This window comes from Adiantum capillus-veneris, chromosome 26, assembly GCF_014529385.1.
Source record: "Adiantum capillus-veneris isolate H3 chromosome 26, ASM1452938v2, whole genome shotgun sequence".
NCBI classification, from domain to species: Eukaryota; Viridiplantae; Streptophyta; class Polypodiopsida; order Polypodiales; family Pteridaceae; genus Adiantum; species Adiantum capillus-veneris.
Genome location: NC_140956.1, coordinates 93122661 through 93139277, shown reverse-complemented (window position 1 = coordinate 93139277; position 16617 = coordinate 93122661). Strand labels below are relative to the sequence as shown.

The following is a 16617-nucleotide window of genomic DNA, read 5'->3' as shown; positions in this document are numbered from 1 at the left end:
TCAGGAATCCTTTGGCTTTATGATTTACCTGAACAGCCTATTTGGATTCCTCATGCGGAATCCTGATGAGGTGTTAGAGGAGCATGATGCAACACCAGACGAAGAATGCGAGGAGACAACACATATACAAGAGGTCGAGGAGGTTGAAGATACAGTTGACCTTGAGGTTGAGGCAATTGAAGTACAAAGTGTTGGAATTAGGGTTGCAGAGAAACACACACAGCTTGGAGAAGACGAAGGAAGCTCAAGGCACACAATAGAGAGTGTGTTACTTAGTGTGTAATGGAAAGATGGATAGCCCTAGAGTGATGGGCGTATATACAATGCACGGGGGAAAAAACCTCCTAAAGAGGGAAAAAATGCCCCGGCGGTCCTAGTGTGTTCACACACATCACTACCACATGTATATGGTAACAAATCCCCCGTGGAGTGATGCAGTGAACGAGGGTTGGCACATGAGTAAAGGGAAGTGCCATGCCCTGAGGACAGGATCAGTCACAAAGGGGAGTAAGCCCAAAGCTTTGCGGAAAGCTTCAAGCTTCTCATGAGACAATGCCTTTGTGAAAAGATCTGCAAGGTTGTCCTGTGTTGGCACATAAGCCAAGCTGATCTCTCCTGCTGAGAGCCTCTCCCTGACATAGTGGTAATGCACCTCAATGTGCATTGTGCGAGCATGAAAAACTGGGTTCCTCGCAACTGCCAATGCGCTCTGACTGTCAGTGTAGATAGTGTTGGCAGTGTCCTGTCCAACACCCAAGTCAGCCATAAGGCGTCTGAGCCATACACACTCAACCGTAGCTGTGAAGACTGCCCTGTACTCAGCCTCACAACTCGAAGTGGCCACAGTAGGTTGCTTCTTGCTCAACCATGATATACATGAACTGCCAAGCATGAAACAAAAACCACTTGTGGACACTCGCTTGTCAAAACAACCAGCCCAATCTGAGTCCGAAAAAGCATGTAAGTCTGGCGGCAATGATCCCCCCTTGGGATAAAACAAGCCAAGATGTAAAGTGCCACTAAGGTAGCAGAAAATCCTCTTGACAGCCTGCCAATGCTTAGACCCTGGGCTATGCATAAATCTGCTGACCTGCGAGACTGCAAACTGAATATCTGGCCTCGTGTTGCATACATTAATGAGGTAGCCAACAGCAGTTTGGTAAAGAGTGACATCAGCAGGATCGCCAGCATCATGTAGACTCAACTTCAAACCTATTTCCATGGGAGTGGCAATAGGTTTGCAATCCTCAAGTCCAAAATTACATAGCAATGTCTCTATGTAACTTTTTTGACACAAGGCAATACCACCACACTGCTTAAACTTTATACCCAAGTAATGATGCAACAGCCCCAAATCTTTCATCTTGAAAGTAGCATTCAAATCAACCTTAAATTCAGTAATATGTCTCTCATTTGGTCTAGTGATCGGCAAATCATCTACATAAAGAACCACAATGAGAAGTACATCACCCTCAAGATTTACATACAACGTTCTTTCTGTTGGACTATTACGAAAGCCTTGTTTGACCAAATGAGTGTCACTTTTTTATATGAAGCACGAGGAGATTTCTTCAACCCATACAAAGCCTTGTTACATTTTCACACTTTGTCCTCTTGTCCTTTTATGACAAAACCGCGAGGCTGCGTTACATAAACTTCCTCAAATATGTCACCATTCAAGAAAGCAGTAACAATGTCTGATTGATGTACATCCCAACCAAAATGAGCTGCCAATGCACATAGAAAACGCATAGTAGTCATACGACAAGTGGGAGAAAAAATCTCTTCATAATCTATGCCTTTTTGTTGTGCATAACCCTTTGCAACAAGTCGAGCCTTATGGCGATCGATCTCACCATCCGGCTTGCGTTTCAACTTGTAAACCCACTTCGTACCAATGGCCTTTTTGCCAGGAGGCAAATCAAATAAAGTCCATGTGTCATTTTCTATAAGTGCATCATATTCTGATTTCATGGTAGCAATCCAATTTTCTGAATTCTGTGCTTCATCAAAAGACAGAGGCTCCTCAACATCATGTAAACTAGACACAGCCAAAGCATAACAATCTGATGCATAAGATGCATGGCGAGAGCCTGAACGAGTACGACTAGATAAAGGTTCATCCAATTTACTGTCACGCAAAGTGTGCACCAGCCATTTTGGCATACCTCTAGCCTGCTCATTTTCAGCCCTTTCCTCATCAAGTACATCATGTACATCTGCATCAGTAATAGGCTGTTCTAAAACATTTTCAGAAACCCCCATAGGCTATACATTTGCCTCATTGGAAGTTACATTCGTATTTCCACCACTGAAAAGAGGCAACAAAGTGTCATAAATGTCTTGTGAGCTTACATTACTGTCTCTAGTACATGACAGCAAGGGCTGAACATAATCTTCCACAAACACTACATCCCGTGAAACCAGAATATGTTTTGTTTGCGGATGATACAACCTGTAACCTTTGCTTTCAGCACTATAACCAACAAAAATACATTTGACAGCCTTATCATCCAATTTTCTGCGCCGCACTTGTGGCACCAAAGCATATGCCAAACAGCCAAAAACACGCATGTGCTCAATAGAAGGTTTTCTATCATGCCATGCTTCATATGGAGTAATAGACTGCAAAGCTTTCGTAGGACACCTGTTAAGTACATAAGTGGCACACATGATGGCCTCTGGCGAAAAAGAATGCGGCAAAGCTTGACTTTTGACCATACATCGTGCCATTTCCGTTAGTGACCTGTTTTTCCTCTCAGCAACACCATTTTGCTGAGGTGTATAAGGCACTATACATTGGTGTTTTATCCCACGACTAGCCAGAAATGCATTAAATTCATGAGACATATACTCCCCCCCTCGATCGGAACGGAGGGTGCCCATAGTACATTTTGAGACATTTTCAGCCATAGCCAAAAATTGTTTGAAGCACATAAAAACTTCGGACTTCGCTTTAAGCGGAAATACCCACGCATGCCTGGAGTAATCATCAATGAAAGTCACGAAGTACAGGTAATTGCCCAAGGACGGAGTTTGCATGGGCCCACAAACATCACTATGCACAAGCTGCAACTTGCATGTGTCCCTAACTGAACCATCCTTTGGAAACTTAGAACGCTGCATTTTACCCAGAATACAGCCTTCACAAACATGTTTGATAGGTGCTTCAAGAGGCGGCAAAGAAGCAACCATATCAGATTTTTGCAAACGCAGCAAACTGGCAAAATTCAGATAACCAAAACGTGCATGCCAAAGTTTTGCATCTGAAATAGCCCTTGAATCTGCAACAGCATTTGCAAAATTTTGTCCACACTTGTCATACAAAGTGAGCTTATACAGCCCACGGCACAAAAGCCCAGATGCAACAATTTTATCACCAAAACTGAGATCATGAACTGTACATCTGTCATCCACAAATTTGACTACAAGTCCAAGTCTAGCAAGTGTGGATACAGACAAGAGATTCTTCTTGATCCCAGGTACATAAAGTGCATCAACAAGTGTGAAGGAACTTCCATTAGCAGTAGTGAGCACAATCTTTCCAACTCCCTGAACTGGATAAGAGGCGTTGTTGGCACAAGTGACTGAATTCCCATGAGGGACAGATTCGAGAGAGGTAAACAATTCACGATGTGAGGTAATGTGCTTTGTAGCACCACTGTCAAAATACCACACATGTGAATCTGCAGCAACTGACAAGCATGCATCATGGACAGCAGGATTGTAAGTGCACTCTGCGCTAAAAGCCCATTCTGCATCAACATCAGCATCACAATCTCCTTTCACAGAAGACTCAACAATGGCTGCATTTATAGTGGAACCAGCATTTGCAGTGGAACCACCCTCTTTCTTCTTAGCCTCTTTGGCCTTCAACTTAGGACACGACTTGATCAAGTGATCATTGGCTTTACAATAATGGCAACGCATCTTCTTTTTGCCCTTATCACCAGAATTGCCAGACGAAGTGCTGCCACCAGAAGCATTAGGAACAAAATTTTTGCCACTCGCAGCAGAACCATAAGAAGTGGCTGCATTACTGTTACCATCCTTTCTTTGAGAAGCAATAAAAGCCTGTTCAACTGCACGCTGCCTAGTCCTGTTTTTTCTAGAAAGTGACTCTTGCAACAGCAATGTGCATAATTCATCAAACTTGACAACTTCAGGATTTCCTTGGGTCATGAGTCTCCAAGTACTAGCAAAAGTCTGGTCGGAATCTGGTAAGGCATCAAGAACAGTCTGCACAAGGGAACTGTCCGAAATGACTTCACCTGCAGAAATGAGTTGCTCATTGATATCCTTGACACTAGCAAGGAAAGTGTCCATATCATCTTCCTCATGCATAATCTTCGACTCTAGCTCTTTACGGAGCAAAGCAATTTTAGCCTCATTGCGGCTTGCATAAAGACCTGCTAGAATATCCCAAGCCTGTTTTGCAGATTTTGTTGAACGGATGTGAGGAATAATGGTGCGCTTCACAGACAACGCAATCAATGCATGATCCTGCGCATCCTTAACATCCCAACGAGCTTGTTCTACCGTAGGCAAAACAACTCTAGCAGCTGCAATCCTTGCAGCAAGACCTGCAACATCCTCAACATCGCCTACATCTTCAGAACCAGGACGTACATCAATGCCCTGCACAATGTTCCAGACACCTTTTGACACAAGAACATGTTGCATCATATAAGCCCACATAGGGTAGTTGTCCCCATCCAACCTGTCCTCAGCAGCAAACATCTTGAACACATCTGTGTTGTTGTTGTCAGCCATGGTAAATGTTGCACCTGATGTGAAAACTGCCTGAAAATAGGAGAAATGGAGCGGGAACAACTTGTGCTATATAGCACAAACCGTAGAAGACTATAAGGCACCTGTTATGCAGAAAACGGCACTAACAGAAAATCTGCACAAAATGACGAAATAGCCTGTGCAATACTGCTCGTAGTGGAAACGGAGGCCGAAATGAGCCCAAATCAAAATTCTGAGCAGACCTAGCTCTTTGAGCTATCCCAAAATATTTGTCGACCTGCGAACACTCGCCAAAGCTCACTGAAATCGGAGAAAGTGAGCAGGCGTGTGCTGGAGCAGCTGGCGACTAAGCCCGGGAGGACGTGACCTGCTCTGATACCAATTGTTGGAATTAGGGTTGCAAAGAAACACACACAGCTTGGAGAAGACGAAGGAAGCTCAAGGCACACAATAGAGAGTGTGTTACTTAGTGTGTAATGGAAAGATGGATAGCCCTAGAGTGATGGGCGTATATACAATGCACGGGGGAAAAAACCTCCTAAAGAGGGAAAAAATGCCCCGGCGGTCCTAGTGTGTTCACACACATCACTACCACATGTATATGGTAACACAAAGAAGTAAGATGCTCTCTGTGAAAGCAACAGAAATCAACTTGCCCTTGGATGTCAGTAACTTCACTGAGAAGCATGCTAAGATGATGCTGCCTGCTATGCCTGACTTCAGGATTGGAGACAGGACCTATATCTTTTTACATGATGTGCAAAGCATCTTTTATTTAAGGGAGGACTTCTCCCTGGCTATCATTTCTAGATTCCAAGAGGAGAGGAGTGGATTTGTTTTAGAGGATAGTAGTGATGATGAGGCAATGGAAACATCCAGCAATCCAATGGAATGCCTCCGAAGATGCTTTGAGAAAGCTGAAAAATAAAAGGAGACACTACTGGATGAAGCCACCTTCCAAGCAATAAGACAAATCCTAAGACCATCAACAAGTCACAAAGAAGTGGAGGATTGGTTTAACCATTCACGCCACGGGTCAACTACATCTGTGGACCTGTGGTGGCAGGAAAACCTCTTTCTCCACCATTCTCTTCTGCAACATCTGCACTTCCATAAAAATATTATTGAACTCATCATATGCCATGTTTGCTCCATGGCCAGTGTAAGTTGCTTTAATATGAAAGGGCTGTCCAAGATATTCTCCCTGTGCGTCGTTAAGCTGAAGCCTCTCTTTCCAAACACTTGAGGCTGATGGTAAAAGTTTGGATTTTATTCCCTTCTTAACAAAGATGGAAGAGATAGATTTTTGTATAGCCGAATATCCTCTTTTGCTTACACCAAGTGAATCAAGTGTGCCTTGTATCTCTTTTGCTGGCACTGAGTTCTCTGAAATAAAGCGGTCCACTACATTTCACTGTAGAACCTTAAACTTCTTGTCATGTACTATATCTGCTACAAGGCTTCTACTTATAAGGGGCTTCAATCTCTTTCCTATATTGGCTTTGGGGTCAATGTTTTCCTTGTTAGGATAGATTGAATCTCTACATGAAGACAATGCATAAGTAAATAACATAAAATTTACTTCACTAACACTATTTAGGCACATGAAAACAATGCATAACAAGAAAAAACAAAAAAATTACTTAACTAAGACAATTTAGTCAACCAAGAAGCATCACCTTAATGCTCGGATTCTTTTCTTGAGACCTCCGGATGCAACCTGCAATGTTTCAAGATTGCACAATTTCTTCTTTCGGATACGACCACCCAATATGGTGTCCTTCATTTGACAACTTCGTACCTTTCCTTTTAGTGCCTCTACCTCTGTTTTGTGTTGCAAAATGGTAACCTGATCTGTAGAATGTGAATGTGAAAGACGAACAATCTCACATTGTTGAGCTTGGAGAATGCCCTTATAAGTTTCAACTTCCCTTGCAAGAGATTTACAATAACCTAGAAGGCCCTTTTCTCCATTACCAACAAAGGTCAATAAGCTTGTAGGATTGACAAACGGTGGAGACGCATTAGTCATTGGATGCTTAGGATAGAGAGAGCCTCTCGTCCAGATATCTATGTGTTTAGCTCCCTGAGCTCTGAGCGTGTCTATGGATGCGGGAGGTATATGTGTGTTTGCTTTACTACGCTTAATCAATGGTTGGTACTCATTGTCCAAATCAATGTGAAGGTGATATTTGGCTCGTTTCTGCGTAACATTTGTTCCATTTGAGGAGTGTGCCATTAGCCACATGTGCAGGTTTAATGGAAAGTGAATAGGCGGCTGTGCCTTCGTCCCTCCATGTTTACCTCATTCTCTCCATGTTGACGAGGTTCATTCAATGCAACTGAAAAGAAGATTATCCCTCAATCATTACGAACGAATGTTCAGAAGAGTAAAGAATCTACTTAAAGTACACTTTTTGAACTTTTACCATGAAAGACCCACCTCTATTATTCACCATATTTTCTAGAGAGAGAGTGCGAGAAATACATTTTCTTAGAAGGCCCTCCAAATGACCTCCGAAATTTCCTAATGGACCTCCTTACCGCTGGGCTGCCCTATTGATCAGCCCTCAAAGGCCTTGCTATGCCCCTGGAAATCCTTGCTTCTCCGCTTCATCAACCAGTGCATGGCCGCCCCTTTCATGCGGAACTGAAGCCCATCTCCCCTTTTCCCTCCAGCCCACTGTAGTGGCGCCATGCACAATAGCTAATCGTCCTGCTTTTTTTTTCTTTTGGCTCAAAGCTATTTCTAGCTTAACTTTAAAAAGCTCTTGCTTGGCGACCTGTGTCACGTTCCCGACTACTGACCTCATGTTTGCTAAAAAATCTTGCTTTTCTTCCTCCAACTTTAGAGCTCCTGCAATTAAAAGACAGCCTGCATATCCTCGCCGCCAGAAAATGACTATTGCAACCCCATCTGATGCTTGTATGCTATTCGCATTGTTTAGCTCAGAGAAAATTCCTTGAAAGGCATCACCTTGCTAACTTCTTGCAACCGATCATGCATGTCATAGCGATATCAAGACCTACTTACACCTGTGCCAAGGCACCACAGCTATCTGTGGACATAGCCGACCTCATAAAAGTGGCCCTCAAATGTCATGATTTTTTTAGCCAGGAGGGAAGATGACCGCTACAACTATCGATCGATTTAAGCTACCATTGCTTGATATAGGTTTGAGGTGGAGACTAGCCATCAACCCTCAAGTATCCAAAGAGCTTTGAGCTTTGTGAAAATGAAGCCATCATTTTGCATACACTATGGCACGATATACTAGAGTTATCCACCAATCTCCAATACCTTTGAGAATCCTGACCAGTAGGGTGGAAGCCATCCTTGCCTTGCTAAATGACACATCTGACATACACATCAAATTAGGACTTGTTAAAGTCTCCATCAAGCAGCTGCTCAAGCATTGTGTCATCCACCTACGTATGCAAAGCCTTCAAGTGCCGAGAGAATTTATGCATACAGTCTTTCACATCTACCAAAAAGTGATATGTCGACTACGTATGGGAGATGGAATTTCAAAAATTTTTGCCAGCACCATTGGTGTCAAACAAGGATGCCCACTTTCCCCAACCCTCTTTGGGCTACTCATTGATGAATTGGAATGCATGGTTCTTCGTTTTATGCAGCAAGAAGGCATAGAAGAGGTTAAGATCCGAAATGCGGTGATCATGCTTTTTCTTTATGCCACTGATGTAGTTCTCTTGGCACATACTTTAGAAGATGCACAAAAGCTTATGAGTGTCTTTGAACGCTTTTGCCTACATAGCGGGTTGATCGTGAATGGATCCAAAACCAAGGTTATGCTTGTAAAGACTCTCAGTGACAAAAATCCATGCATTGTATACAACAATGAGAAACTTGAAGTGGTAGATAGCTTCAAGTACCTTGGCCTTGAGGTTCCATCCAATCATAAATAGAAGGATTGCGCAATACGTAGCTTGAAAGCCGGAAAGAGGGCTTATTATGCATTTGAGAACATGTGCAATGCTGGAGAGATCAAGTGTTGGGCTCTCAAAAAGTACCTCTTTGACACGTTGGTGACACCGGTGCTTCTTTATGGAGTGGAGGTGTGGGGTGGTAGCATTGGAAAATCTACTTGGAAAGAGTTTGAGAATGCTAAGAAGAGTTTTCTCACCAACTTTCTCCAAGTCAAGACACAAACACCCTACATGCTCTTACTTCTTGAGTCCGGATCGCTTTCCATTTAGGTCTTGGGCATGCAGAGTCACTCCACGCAGTAGGAAAATAAATAATTGAGGGCTTGGGCGTAGAGGCTTCACCCAAAGTGGACTCTAGAATGCATGTTCCTATCCAAGAAGAAGAAATCCTTCCCCAAGAGGAGTCGTCCATAGAAGAGGATCAAGCACACGAGGTCGTGGAAGACAATTTCTTGTATAAGGACAGTGATCTGGAAGATGCAGCCATTATAAGAGACCTGGAATTCTCAGATGTGGAGATTGATATGCGTAGTGTAGCAGATCTCCAATTTAGAAGATGCTAGAATAGGAGACTGCTTATGAAGCATTTGCATAATCTTATTTGTACTTATAATGAAATGGAATCCAAATTTGTGTTTTTCTAACCGTGATACTTTTTTTCCTTTCCAAGTGAGTTTTTTTAATAAACATGTGGAAAAGTGTAACACATTTGAGGTGAGAGGTTATATTGTTATGTAGATGCTAATTGTTTAAAGATTGTGTTGTAGAGCGCAACGGGGGGATGGATACACACCACCATTTAGCTCGGACCACGTGATAGAGGATCAGTTCTCGTCGTGCGCCACCTCCTTATTAGGTCGCAATGTCACAGTACTGGATCGCGTGCGGGACAGTCACAACTCCAAAGGGTCTCACTCACGTCGACGACACTTCTTTTTGGTGCTACTTCCGTCGGTGGCACTCCTTTTGGTGCTACTCACATTGACGGCACTCCTTTTGGAGGCACTCCCATCGGTGCTACTCCCTTGGACGGAACTTCTGGATCCACGAGCTCACTACAACTGTCTACTGAGTCATCCCCAACGGCTCCACCTGTCGACGTGTGAGATAGCAATTGACATCACAACACAATGCAGGAGAGGCTTAAGTATCATTCATCTAGAGAGGATTGGAGGTCACGTTCTAGTGGAGGAGATTCCAAAGGAGGGTCTACGGGAGGATGTGGGTCTAGACGAGGAGGCAGATATTGTGGAGGTGGTGTGACAGATGCGTCATCATTGACGAGCACTGCTAGACGCAATGTTTCCGATGTAGGTACACCTCTCGGTACTCCACGCACACTTTGGGGTGCTCATGACCATGATGACTCCAAGCTATACAGCAACGAGATGTAGCCCCAGTTATGGATGCGATCAGAAAGGCCATGCACCAGTGGATACGACAATTGTGCAGAGTGCAGTTTGGTCACTCTATCATGCTAAAGTGGAGTCAACAGGACAAGGATTGCAAGAATTATATTACAAAGGCCATCCATCGTGAGTATTGATCAGCACCTAGGTACTCTGTTGTCAGCTCAGAATGGATTAAGCACAAAACGCATGAGGTGATGTCGCATGGACGCGATCAAAGGCCCACAAAAACTATAAACATGGTTTATAAAAGCCAGTATGGTTAGATGCTGAGGAGTGGGAGTCCATTCACCAAGAGAAACAACAGACTCTAGACAGCAGTATCATCAGGAGAGGGATGCGGCAGCCACACATCTTCAATTGGTAGATGCATCGCATCTTGGCAGCGACAGTTACGACATGATGCGTCATGAGCTCGTATGTATCACTTTGTTGAGTGCATTTTATTGTATAAATACTTCATGTTTGTTGATCTCATGTTTTGAGCATTTGTTGTAAGAGTTGGAAATGGTCATCCTCCGACACACATGGAGGAGTGTTTTGGATATCGCCACGGCCTGGTACTGCTATTGGAGGACTTGGAGGGGTGCGGTACGGTGATCGCATGGGATAGTCTACCTTGAGGTGAGTGTCCATATTTGTTTTGGTGTTTTTAAGTTTGTGGTTTGAAACGTTATTTTCATTTTCTAACTTGATGCATGTGTTTGTATATAGTTGTGTCTTGTCACCAAGATTGTAGCATGTCGGTGATGTAGCATGTTTTGCATATGGTAGTGGTTTGCCATACTTTTTGTGTCACAAATGATCAATAACGATGTAATTGTATATCACTCTACAATATATCTAAAGTATCATTTGCATATGGCAGTGTTCTGCTATATTTTTTGTATCACAGATGATCAGGAGCATTATATTTGTATATGACTCTACAATATGATTACATCATGATGGTTACATTGTATTTGACTGTATATGATTGGCAACTCCACATCTTTTGGACAAGTTTAATTACACGTGTGTTTTGATTGTACTTATGCACAGCTCTTTTAGTTTCAATAATGTACTTTTGTCTTTGTGGCAATGTCTATAGCATCCTGTTTTGGTTGCCAGTCATGAACCATGGCATTAATACAGACAACCACTAGAGTATATGTTCCTCTTGTAGCAAGGGGCACTACATTCTACCCCAAAACAATTTAACAATGGAGATATCATCTTCAAAGAATTTCTCGTTTTTGACTTGGTGTGTAGGTGTGAGACAGAGGGAATTGGCATGTTGGTCTCCACCCAACAAATGCTTATGTAGCCTTCTATAGATGTCCCTAAACTCTACATTCCATCCACATGATAGAGTCTTCTCTTAGGGCCCTTATCCCATGCGCCCATGTGTCCATGAGACCCTCGTCTTTGTAGGACCCTTGTCCGAGACCCTCGTCTATGTAGGACCCTGGTCTTGACACTACTCCACCCCTTTTGGAAGAGTTTTTGTCCTCAAAAACATATGCAAAAGGCTCCCTAAGTTTCACCATAAAATCATTGTGAGGTTCCATCACGGTGAGCGCTTACATGAAAGACACTATATCTTTTAAGAATATGAATTATACCATCGCCTTTTACTTGGCAAGAATATGCATAAGTAAAAGGTACAAATCAACTCCACTCATTAGTGGCGTAGCATTCTTTGAGATGTTCAAAGAAGCACATAAGTTTCTCCAGGATAACCATGCTCCTAGTGCCAAAAATATTTTCTACCACAAGTAATCCATACAACAAAGTTATTGCATGCTCATAGCATAAACCATTCATAACATGAACCGGACATACATCTTTTTTCATTAATTGTTTGGATGCACCTGTCAAAAACAGTAGTAGGTAGAGACTATGGAAAGGTGCCAAGCAGTTCATAAACGGATATGGAAAACAATCATTCCTAGGGTCAACATATAAAATTTTCATATCAGTCACATAAAATAGCCCTTGCTATTTACATCATAGGTATGCACATTTGCAACCTAAGCATCTTTCCAAAAAAAATCATCCGTTAAGGTTGTGACTTAGAATAATCATAACTATTGACATAAACAATCCTTACTCATGCAACTATCCAACAATTTCATGGCCATTTAAATTGTTCCCAATAATTTGTGCTTTAAGTGGTCTTTTATAAACGGAATTGACTAGCATCTTGGGACTTGTTGTGACACATATTAAAGTGTGATACCAGTATCATAGTCAATGAGGCTCATATTCTGCACGTGGAATATGTCTCAAAGAGGGATGCCGATAATGTAGGCAAAAAACTCTCGAGCACTGAAAGTACTTGTGTGTGGACAAATCCTTATAACACTCTATGACAGGAGTGAGAGGGACCCTCATGAAACCATAATCCACACTCTTTTGTATGGTATAGTATACTTTATTTCTCTCAATGAATCATCACCCATTTAAGGAAAATAGAGAAAGCCATACGGAAGATTTCTACCATAGTAGCCTTGTGATCTCGCCATTATTCATCTCTATGGAGGAAAACTTGTGCCCCGTGAATCTATCTTGGATTCATCATGAGAGTGCAACTATGCGCTTGCAAGTAAGCTAAGCAATTGGTACCATATGTGCACCTTATGTTTGCTCATATAACAGAAGAACAATTATAGAGCACCAAAACCAAATTCATCACAACATATGTGTCGGGCAAAGTACTGGTAAACTTATATAGGTACCTTAAGTTACAATCTTCACAGTATACATTAGTGCAGCTAAAGTTGGTCGATGCTATGAGGAGTTCAATGCAAGGTTATGTGGGCTCTCAAAGGCATGCCAAAGTGGCAAGGCAGCTCTGAAGTTCAAGGGCAGATAATATGTATGGTTTATGTGGTTCTTTGGGCTAGAGTGCTCTACTATTGTGCCTATCAAAGATGGTTGGTCAAAGTGTGCAAAGTGTAGGAATGGAAGTATCAGAGGTGGCCCTCAATGTGATTTACAGGTTGGTCTCGATGGCTCCTCAATCAAAGCTATGGAGTGCAAGTTATGGAGGAAGTTTAAGTGGTTTGTAGATCTCCGTTGGGTTGGTGGTTTGCAAATAGATGATCAAAGTGGGTATGAGTGCATGGACTTGAAGTGCTCGATTTATGGACATGTCAGTCATTTTGGATTGACAATCGAAGTTCAAATGGTTAAGATATGAGCAGTTGAAGTTTCACCAGGGGCTAGTTATGTGCCAGTCTGACTACCTTGGTAGACGTGCTACAGTTTTTTTGGTCTTGCCAACATTCTATGTGTGTTCGTCAAAGTTAACGACTCATCAATTGGGTTCTTGGGTAACTAGATATAACAAGTTGAAATTTGAGCAGTTGAAGGTGGGGTGTGGACAAGTGATTTTTGCCTATTTTCATGGTGTCAGTTTGTGTGGACTTGGGATGGTACGAGTGTGGCAAGGATTGGGTGATTCGGAGCTAGCGATGCAAGCTTTTGACACGGATTTACGACTCGGGCATTGGACCACTGAAACAAGGAATGGAATGGCCCTGAAGTGGTGGGGAAAAAGGGTTTTGTTTTTAATATCATGTTTAAAATTTATGGGAGCTTGGAGGATACAGGTAATAAGGGGTTGCCACGTGGCATGAGGGAGCTAGTTGCAAGCAATGTATATATACTGGAGTGGTCCTCCTCATTAGGCAGTGTGGAGAGAGAGGGGAGATCCCTCCTCTTGGTGGCTATGGTGAAGCGTCGTGGGCGTTGTTCAGGCGAAACTCTGGGCGCCGACGGCGGCCTGGTGGTTTGTGGTGGCGTTGTCAATGATTGATGGCCGTTGGTGACAGCAATGATGTGGAAACTGGCCGTGAGTAGGAGTTCACATGGGGGGGCCTTAGGGTGTCCCTTTTTGTTGAGGAGAGGGGATTCACACCCCCCAATTGTCACAACACCGCAACAGCCCAAGAAGGGAGGGAGGTCTTATGCATGGTGTGAAGACCAAGGCAGAGCCAGGGAAAGTGATGGTTCATGTAGGATAAGCTAAAAAAACTGTATCTAGCAAGGAATTAAAGAGGCTAAAAATAGAGAAAATGCTCTAAAAGGGGCCCTCCTTTTTGCCATTTTTGATAGGCAACCATCTAGAGAGCTAGAGAGGAAGAAGAAGACGATTGTACTCAATTTTTTGGGAGAGCAAAGCTCACCATTGATCCTAGCTGTTGATTCCCCCACACCCCTTCTCTTATTTTAGTTTATCGATTTTTCATTCCAACTTACCCTATACATCTCAATTGTTTTTGGAGATGCTTGAACCCCATACCTCCCTCCCCTAAAGTTTTACCTTTGGAGTCCTTTTATGCCACCCTCACGTTGTTTATTTTTTACCACTTTAAGTTTTACTTATTGTTTCTTCCCACCTGAAAGCCCTGTTAGTCTTGCATATTCTTTCAGTAAAGTGTTATTGAACCTTAGTAGTTTACTTTTCAGTTTGTAATTAGTGAAGAGGTTTGTGCCTCTTCATTCTTCCTAGTAGTTGGCCTTGCAGCTTGCACCTGATGGTACCGCATTGTATGAAAGAAGGACGATAAATGAAAGGCTATGGCTATGAAGATTTTGTGTTTCTCTGTGTATTCTGTCTTCAGTTTCCATTCAGTACCCTGATTTTGTTCTGAACCGGTACGGGTACTGAAATTGTTCTGATTTTGTGAGGTGATGATGTAATGTTTTAATGGTTGATTTAGTCGTTATTCCCACTCCCCTATGCCTCAATAACACTTGGAGATCTTGCTAATTGTGGAGCAAACTTTGATCAAAGGCTTAATGGGTAATGGGGTCTAGTTGGGGCATATGGGGTTGTGAACCTGAAGATTTTCTACAAGCATCTCTAATTGGAAGTCAGAGGAAGAAGAACACGAGGATTACAACCTGATTTGCCTTCAGGAATATTTTCCCAAATTGCCTGGTGATTTAAAGCTTCAGGTTGCTTCCAAGGTTTTTCAATTTTACAAAGCACAGTTTTTGCCTTTTGGATTAGTGAATGGTCCAATCAGTTTGGTTAACTACACTAGTAGACAACTCAGAATTTTCCTGAAGATCACAAGTAGAAGGAGACATGTATGAGTGATTCAGGGGATGAACCACAAAACATCTCCTATGGCACCAGGTTTCAGAGAAGGAGATATGAATCATGGCTGGAATCTCAACTTCAGAGATCAAGGGGTCATGCAGGGGAAGAAATTCCTGAAGTAGGAGCAGTTACAGGTTTGCCACCAATTCCTGCAAGAATAGGACCTGGAGAGATCAGCAACACAAGTGGAGACCAACAACAGGAGGAAGGGGAAACATCATCACCTTGACCAACAGTGCAGGGAAGAAACCCAACTCCTGAAAGAGTCGTCCATTAGTTAGTTGGCATTCAGGCAGTCCATCAGTTTTTGAGGACAAAGAGGCAACTGCAGTTTCCTACACCACCACCTTTATCATTGTTGACTTTTCAACCTTTGGGAGATCAACCAGTTCAACCAGTACCCATTATGGCACAACCACCACTCAACCCTAAAGTAGGGGCAGCAAAGTTCAGTGGGAAAGAATCCCAGGATGCTGACAGTCATGTGGGACAGTTTGAGACAAGATGGTCTGCTAGTGGGTATGATGTACTTTATAATGATGCTATCAAGAAGGAGCATTTTGCAGCAACATTACAGGGAAAATCCATGTCTTGGTTCATGTAGTATGATACTGCTGCATTTCCTGACTATGATAACCTGAAGATCAGATTTCTGGCCAGGTTCATAGTAGAGAAGCCCCTGAAAATGTTCTGAAGAAAATAAAAAAAATCAAGCAAAAGGATTTGTTGGTTGAAGATTATGCCCAACAGTTTAGAAATTTGATGAACAGATTGCAAGCCAATCAAAGGCCCTCTTGGGAGCAATTGGGTGATTATTTCTGTAGAGGTTTGAGGAAGCAATTAAAGAGTGCAATTGCAGGACATGCTCCTCTTACCCAACCTCAGGATTTTTCCAACATAGTGGATGTAGAAATGAGAGCTAAAAGAAGATATGGCACAAGTGAACTCAAGAAGAGTAAGAAAAAGAAGTCTAAACAAGACTCGGATTCAGAGGAAGAGGACTCAGATTCAGAGGAAGATACATAATTAGATTCAGATTCTGATCGGGAAACAGATTTTGAAGAGGATGAAGAAGAAGAAATCCAAAAGGAAAGAGTCCAAAACACAGAAGCAGAAGTGTAAAGGCAAAGGAAAGAATGGTAAGTCTGAAGTCAAGGAGCCAAACAATACCAATAAGCAGATAGTGGAGAAACTGAAGGAAATGCAACCTCAATACTTCCCAAGTCCTACAAAAACTCCATTTTGTCAGGTATGTCAAAGACCTGGACATGATTATGATAACTGTTATTACAATCCCAGCTTTAGGGGAAGGGGACCTGCCCACATTTTAGCAAGGATGGAATTAGGTGCTAATGTGGTTACACCACAACCCTTCACGGGTAGATTTTAGAATTCAAATCAACAAGGGAG

The 16617-nt window shown here is 42.6% G+C and overlaps 1 pseudogene; it reads left to right on the top strand.

Moving 5' to 3' along the window:
- The first annotated feature begins 9833 nt into the window (after window positions 1-9833).
- Window positions 9834-10735, top strand: LOC147423824 (uncharacterized; annotated as a pseudogene).
- The last annotated feature ends 5882 nt before the right edge of the window (window positions 10736-16617 follow it).